The 5,439-nt window shown below is 62.2% G+C and overlaps 1 protein-coding gene across 1 annotated transcript in view; it reads left to right on the top strand.

The window, feature by feature from the left end:
- Positions 1-5,439, top strand: part of ZC3H18 (zinc finger CCCH-type containing 18) — a 62,843-nt gene that overhangs the window by 880 nt on the left and 56,524 nt on the right. The window lies entirely within an intron of this gene.

The following is a 5,439-nucleotide window of genomic DNA, read 5'->3' as shown; positions in this document are numbered from 1 at the left end:
GGCCGCGCGTGCGCGGCGCCACAGGGCTGGGGCGTGCGGGTGGGGAGCGGAGGCAGGCACGAGTGTGGAGGCAGCAGGAGCAGCAGGACGTGGCCCTCCTGCCCTTCTGCTTGGTGCCCGGGAGGGACTTCTGGGACTGACCTGCGATTCGCTCAGCCCAGGCAGGGCGTGAGGAGGCGCTGGCCACAGGGCCGCTGCCAGAGTGCCCGGTGCTACGCTCCATGTAGCAGCTGCAGTGCCGCCTGGTCATAGCGAGGTGCCCAGTCCCGGTTTGCTTGAGGTCTGGTCTCTCGATCGTCATTTATGTCCTTAAAGGAACAAAGGGGTCATCTCTTCCGCCCACTTCATGGTCTTTAAGGAATACTTAAGTTAGCACTCTGCGGGCGCCCTCTTGGGATTGCAGCTTGTCAGGGTCTTCCGACGGGAAGAACTGGAAGGATCCCTGTCAGTGCGCGGCCCCGCCAGGCACGTTCCTCGGTGCCACGGCCTGTGCTCGGGAACGGGACTGCCGGGTACTCCCCTCCCTGAGGAGACCCGACGAGGACAGCTGGGACGGGTTGCGTGTCAGCGCCTGGGCACCTGCCGACGGCCCCAGCGCGCCTCTGACTGCAGCCTGGCTACGTTGAGGACAAGGGGACCCTGGTAACCCTGACCCTGGGCCGAGTGGGTTGGGCTTTTAGGGCAGGTCGTCCTCTGAAAGGACTTCAGTTACGGATCTGAGGGGAGCAGAACCCTGCACAAGTGCGAGCTCACTATGGGGAGGGCCAAAGCCAACACAGTGACCTGGGGCTTCAGAGGCTCCCAGGGAGGGGCTGCTGTCTGGGCGCCCTGGGGGAGAAGACCAGACCTGCTTTGCGATCTGTCACCAGGGCCCAGTGGTCTCTTGGGATCTCGAGAGTCTTTCGGTGGCTTCTCTCATGTTGGTCCACAGGAGCAGCGCTCGGTGGGGTGTGTGACCACTGCTCCATCTTCTCGTGAGAGCAGGAGACGGTCTCCCGAGGGACTGACTTGCTTAGTGTCCCCTTACTCCGAGGGCGTGGTCGGGACTTCATTCTCAAGTTTCTTTCTGTTTGGATGTCTGCTTCCTTTCCCCCGGGAAGTCCCCCTTCCTCCGGGTCAGCAGAGAGGACGTGGCGCGAGGTCCAGCCCAGCGGAAGACGAGGCCGCTGGGCTGACTGTTGTGACAGACTCGCCTGTGTTCCCAGAGAGGAGCCGTGTCTGCAGGGCCGGGCTCAGCTGTGTGCCCGTGGCCCCGGGCACTGCATGCTGGGCTCAGAGGTCTAAGGGGCCTCCGCTGGCTGTCCCAGTGCACCGCCCCACTTGCCCCTGCTGTGGGTGTCGGGGAGCCCAGGCGGGACCCACCAAGTGCTGGTTCCCCAGGAGACAGAAGCAGCCCGGACAGCGCTCTGACCCTCAGGGCCATCTGCCCCGCATCGCCCTTGTCAGGACCACAGCCCAGGGCACACCATGCTGAAGACAGCCGCACAGCCTCTGCCTCTGCCCACAGGCCCCTGCTGCATGCCAGGCTCGCTACAGCATCTGGGCGTGTGGAGAGCAGAACCTGTCCCTGTGTGAGGACAGCGGCCCTGGCACGTGTGGCAGGCTCAGCCCCAGCACACCTGACTCCAGCCAGCGGCCCTGTTCTCAGGAGCCCTCTGCACTCTTGCCAGTGCTGGCCCGTGCCCTGTTCCACATCTGCTGCCCCCCTCCCTGGCCTGCCGCCTGTGCTGTCCTCACCACAGCCCGCGCACACTGGCTCGTGCCAGGAGGGCTGTCTCCCAGACCAGGACTTCTCAGCTTAGCTCACCATCCCCGGGGGGGCACATCATGGGCAGCCAGGTAGGGGCTGTGAGCAGGCAGGTGAGGCCATGCGCTGGGGACATGGGCATGTGTGGGTATGAGGCCTCATGACAGCCATCCCTGTGCAGAGGACAGTCCCCGTGACCACACCCGCTTTCCCCCGGGAGAACCTAGGCAGGTGCCAGCCAGCCAGACGCGAAGGCGCACAGTCATGCTTCAAACCTGCCCCCTCACTGGGCCAACCACGATCTGCGTGGTACTTCTTGTCTATCTGGCAGCCCCTGCTGGCGTCCGTCCGCATGTCTCCAGTGGTGCGGAGCCCTCAGTTGTGCTCAGGTCCCAGGGCAGCCTGGCCCCTACCCCAAATCTTGGGCCGTAGCCACTGCTCTCAGTGGAATGTGGATGGTGCAGGAGGCACTTCCCTGCCAGGTCCAGGCCCAGCTCTGCTCCCAGGCGTGAAGGGGTCCTCTTTCTGGGCTGTCTGGTGTGCCCCAAGAAATAAGCGTGGAGTGTGGCTTGTACCCGAAGGCTGATGTCCTGGGTGCAAGGCCTTCCTAGGCAGCGGGGCGGGGCCCGCCACGGCCCTCCTTCCCCCTGTCCTGCCCTCCACGCCCTGGCCCACCGGGTTGCAGAACAGCTGGGTGGAGACATCAGGAAAGCCGTTTGCTTTTTCTTTCCTTTTTCCTTTTTTTTTTTAATAGACCATAGATTAGTTTACTTTTAACACCCATCATGCCATGAATTCATAGGGAATAGGTTCCAGCAACTCAGGCTCCTTTCCATTGGTTCTCACACAGTGGCTCCTCTGGGTGGAGCAGCTGGCACTTCATTTGAACCCAGGTCCCTTTCCCTTGGGCTTCCTTCTTTTTCTGGTCATTTTCCTTCACACGTTTACGTTTTAGGAAGCTCTCTCTGCTCTTAGAATGCTTCATATGGTCAATACGCACATGAATCCTTTTGGCATGAATCTTGCCCTTAACTTGTTTGTTCACAACAATGCCAGCATCGTGCTGGGTAACACTGAAGACTCCAGTTTTGCCATGGTCACATTTGTGGGGCGATCCTTTTTTTGGGGGGGGAGGGATTTTTACTATAGGGTGTGTGCGCTCGCCAGAAAGACAGACAGACAGAAAGTGAGAAATCACCCCCCAGAGGGGATGGCCACGCCGCAATCCCTTCTCCTCCATTCCCTCAGGATCTTGGGCACGCACGCACATGTGCCCGGCGTGAGTTTAAGCCACTGGGTCCGGGACGTGAACTGCAGTCAACTACATGGGAGTCCAGCGACATAGCCATTACGCCAACTGCTGGTCCCGCCATTTGCTTTTTCATTCTTTGAACTCAGGGGGCCTGTGCTTTTGGGACGCGGTGCACTACTTTCTTCCCCATTAGACTTTGGGCCATTGGGGCAGCAGAGCTGCTTTTGGGGTATGGTTTCTTGGCTTAGGGTGTCAGTTTGTATCAGCTCTGGACTTTGAACTCCCCAAACTGTGCCTCAGGCCTCGGTACCACTGAGCATGGGCATGCAGCCGAGGTCTTATACGCAGACACCTTTCACAACAGCCCTTGCCCACGGGGTCCGATGGCATTTTGCTGGCGGCTTCTGGTGCCGTTCACAACGCCGGCTCATCAGTGTCCAGTTGTCCCTGCCAGCTGTCCCTTGTATCAGCGGTCCCCTGCTGTGCAGGAAGCCACGTGAGTGGGTCGTTGGGGCCTGGTTCCCAGCGCCGCTGTCTGGGAACAGCGAGTGGGCCCCGCTCACCTGGCTTGGGCTGTCTGTCCCCGCTGGCTCACCGTAGGGCAGTCTCCTCGGGGCTCTGACGTGCACTTGGGCTGCCCTGGCAAGCCGCAATCTTCCAGCCGGGGCGCCTCGTTCCCCCCACTTGTCTCGTGTCACTTTGACGGCTCTGCGCACTCCCGTAGGCCAGCAGGCCTTCGTCCCTGAGCGGGCCACCCTTGGTCGAGGACAATCCCTGCTTTGTCCCAGTCCTGCCCTTGCAGGACCCCACACTCGAGGGCGGCCCTTGAGGCACCAGCACAGGGTGAGCGCCCGTCTGCGGCGCTGGGTACTGGCTGGCTGCACAGTAGTCACGGCATTTCCCTGTGTGGTGCTGGCGTCCCCCCACCCTGCCACTGGGTTAGTGAGGAGCTCTCCCACAGACGCGCTCCCTGGCGGAGCCTCCCTGTCTTTGCCTGTGCCCCGTCCCACGGCACTGCGTTTGGGGGGGGCGCAGAGCCACAGTGTAGGCTGGGGAGACCTGGTCCCTACTGGCTGGCCTTCGGCCGGCTGCGTGGAAAGCACAACCCGGCCATCCCTCCCTTGGGTGTGAGGTGGGCACACAGGGCTGGCAGTCTGTCCTCGTCGTGTGTGGGTACACCTGGCCGAGCCGACTCTGCTCTCGGTGGCCTGTGTCTGCGCCCTCGAGGGAGGGTCACACACCACCTCGTGGAGAGGTCCCCATGCCCATCGCAGGTGCCGTTTTGCCTATAGCGTGGCCTTCCTGAAGTGCAGCATGTCTCGACTCCTCGACACACCCAGCCCCAGAGGTTTGGGGAAGGATCTAGACTGCAGGGTCGCTCTCGTGTCTTCCGGCAAGGAGCCCAGGACCCACAGCTGGCCCAGGCAGCCCTGCTGGGTCGGCTCGGCCTGCACCCATTGGCTTGCTCAACCTCTGTGGCCGCTCCCACTGGTGACAGGCATCTGTTGGGTGCAGATAGCTTTTCTTGTTATGTAACATACGTTCTTTTTTTTTAAAAGAAAACCTGCCTAGAGAAGGAAGCGGCCCCACCTGTGTCTTTGCCCAGAGGAGGCTGTGGGGGCACCTCCGTGAGGTGTAAGACAGCCCAGCAGGAGTGGCGCCTGCAGGCCCCTGCGAGGGCCGCCCTTCGGTCCAGCTGGGTCCTGTGCAGCAGGTGCTCCGGGGAGCCGCAGCCCCACCACTCCCACGGCGCACATGTATCTCATGGAGGCCGTGTGGTGGGCGCCGGGGCCCCTGAGCCTGCTGCCCTCGCCCACGTGGAGGTCCCCGGCCTGGGGGAAGTGAGAAATCCCCCCGGGAATGGCCACACCACAGTCAGGACTCTGGGCAAGCGCGTACACGTGCCTGGTGAGTTTTTCAGGCCCCCGGCCCTGCTGGTACCTAGTGCCTTCACCCCATGCCACTCGCTGGCCTGCACCCCCCTCTTTTAAGGCCTGCAGTCTGCAGGTGTCTGGGCAAGCGCGTACACGTGCCTGGTGAGTTTTTCAGGCCCCCGGCCCTGCTGGTACCTAGTGCCTTCACCCCATGCCACTCGCTGGCCTGCACCCCCCTCTTTTAAGGCCTGCAGTCGGCAGGTGGTTAGTCCACCAGGCCCTCTTGTCCACTGCCATGCTCTTGGTCCAGGTCACTCAAGCTTAGTCCCTCTGCGAGGTGCATGTGTGTACAGCCTGTCCTTGCAGGGTGGGCCTGGCCTTTCGCATCCACACAGCCATTGCTGGGCCTCGGGGCTACGGTGGCCTCGAGCACACTGGCCCTCGTCTCGTCTGCCCACTGGCTGTTCCTATTGCCTTTTGGCTCCCTCGGACGGCTTCCGGCTTCCACGGCGACCTGCCAGCCTCGAGGTGGCATGCTCCTAGGGCTGTGGTGGCAGCCTCTTTTT

The sequence above is a fragment of the Tupaia chinensis genome, unplaced genomic scaffold (genome assembly GCF_000334495.1).
Source record: "Tupaia chinensis unplaced genomic scaffold, TupChi_1.0 Scaffold000355_1, whole genome shotgun sequence".
Lineage (NCBI taxonomy): Eukaryota > Metazoa > Chordata > Mammalia > Scandentia > Tupaiidae > Tupaia > Tupaia belangeri.
The sequence above is the reverse complement of the archived record's forward strand: the minus strand, read 5'-3'. Positions and strand labels throughout refer to the sequence as shown.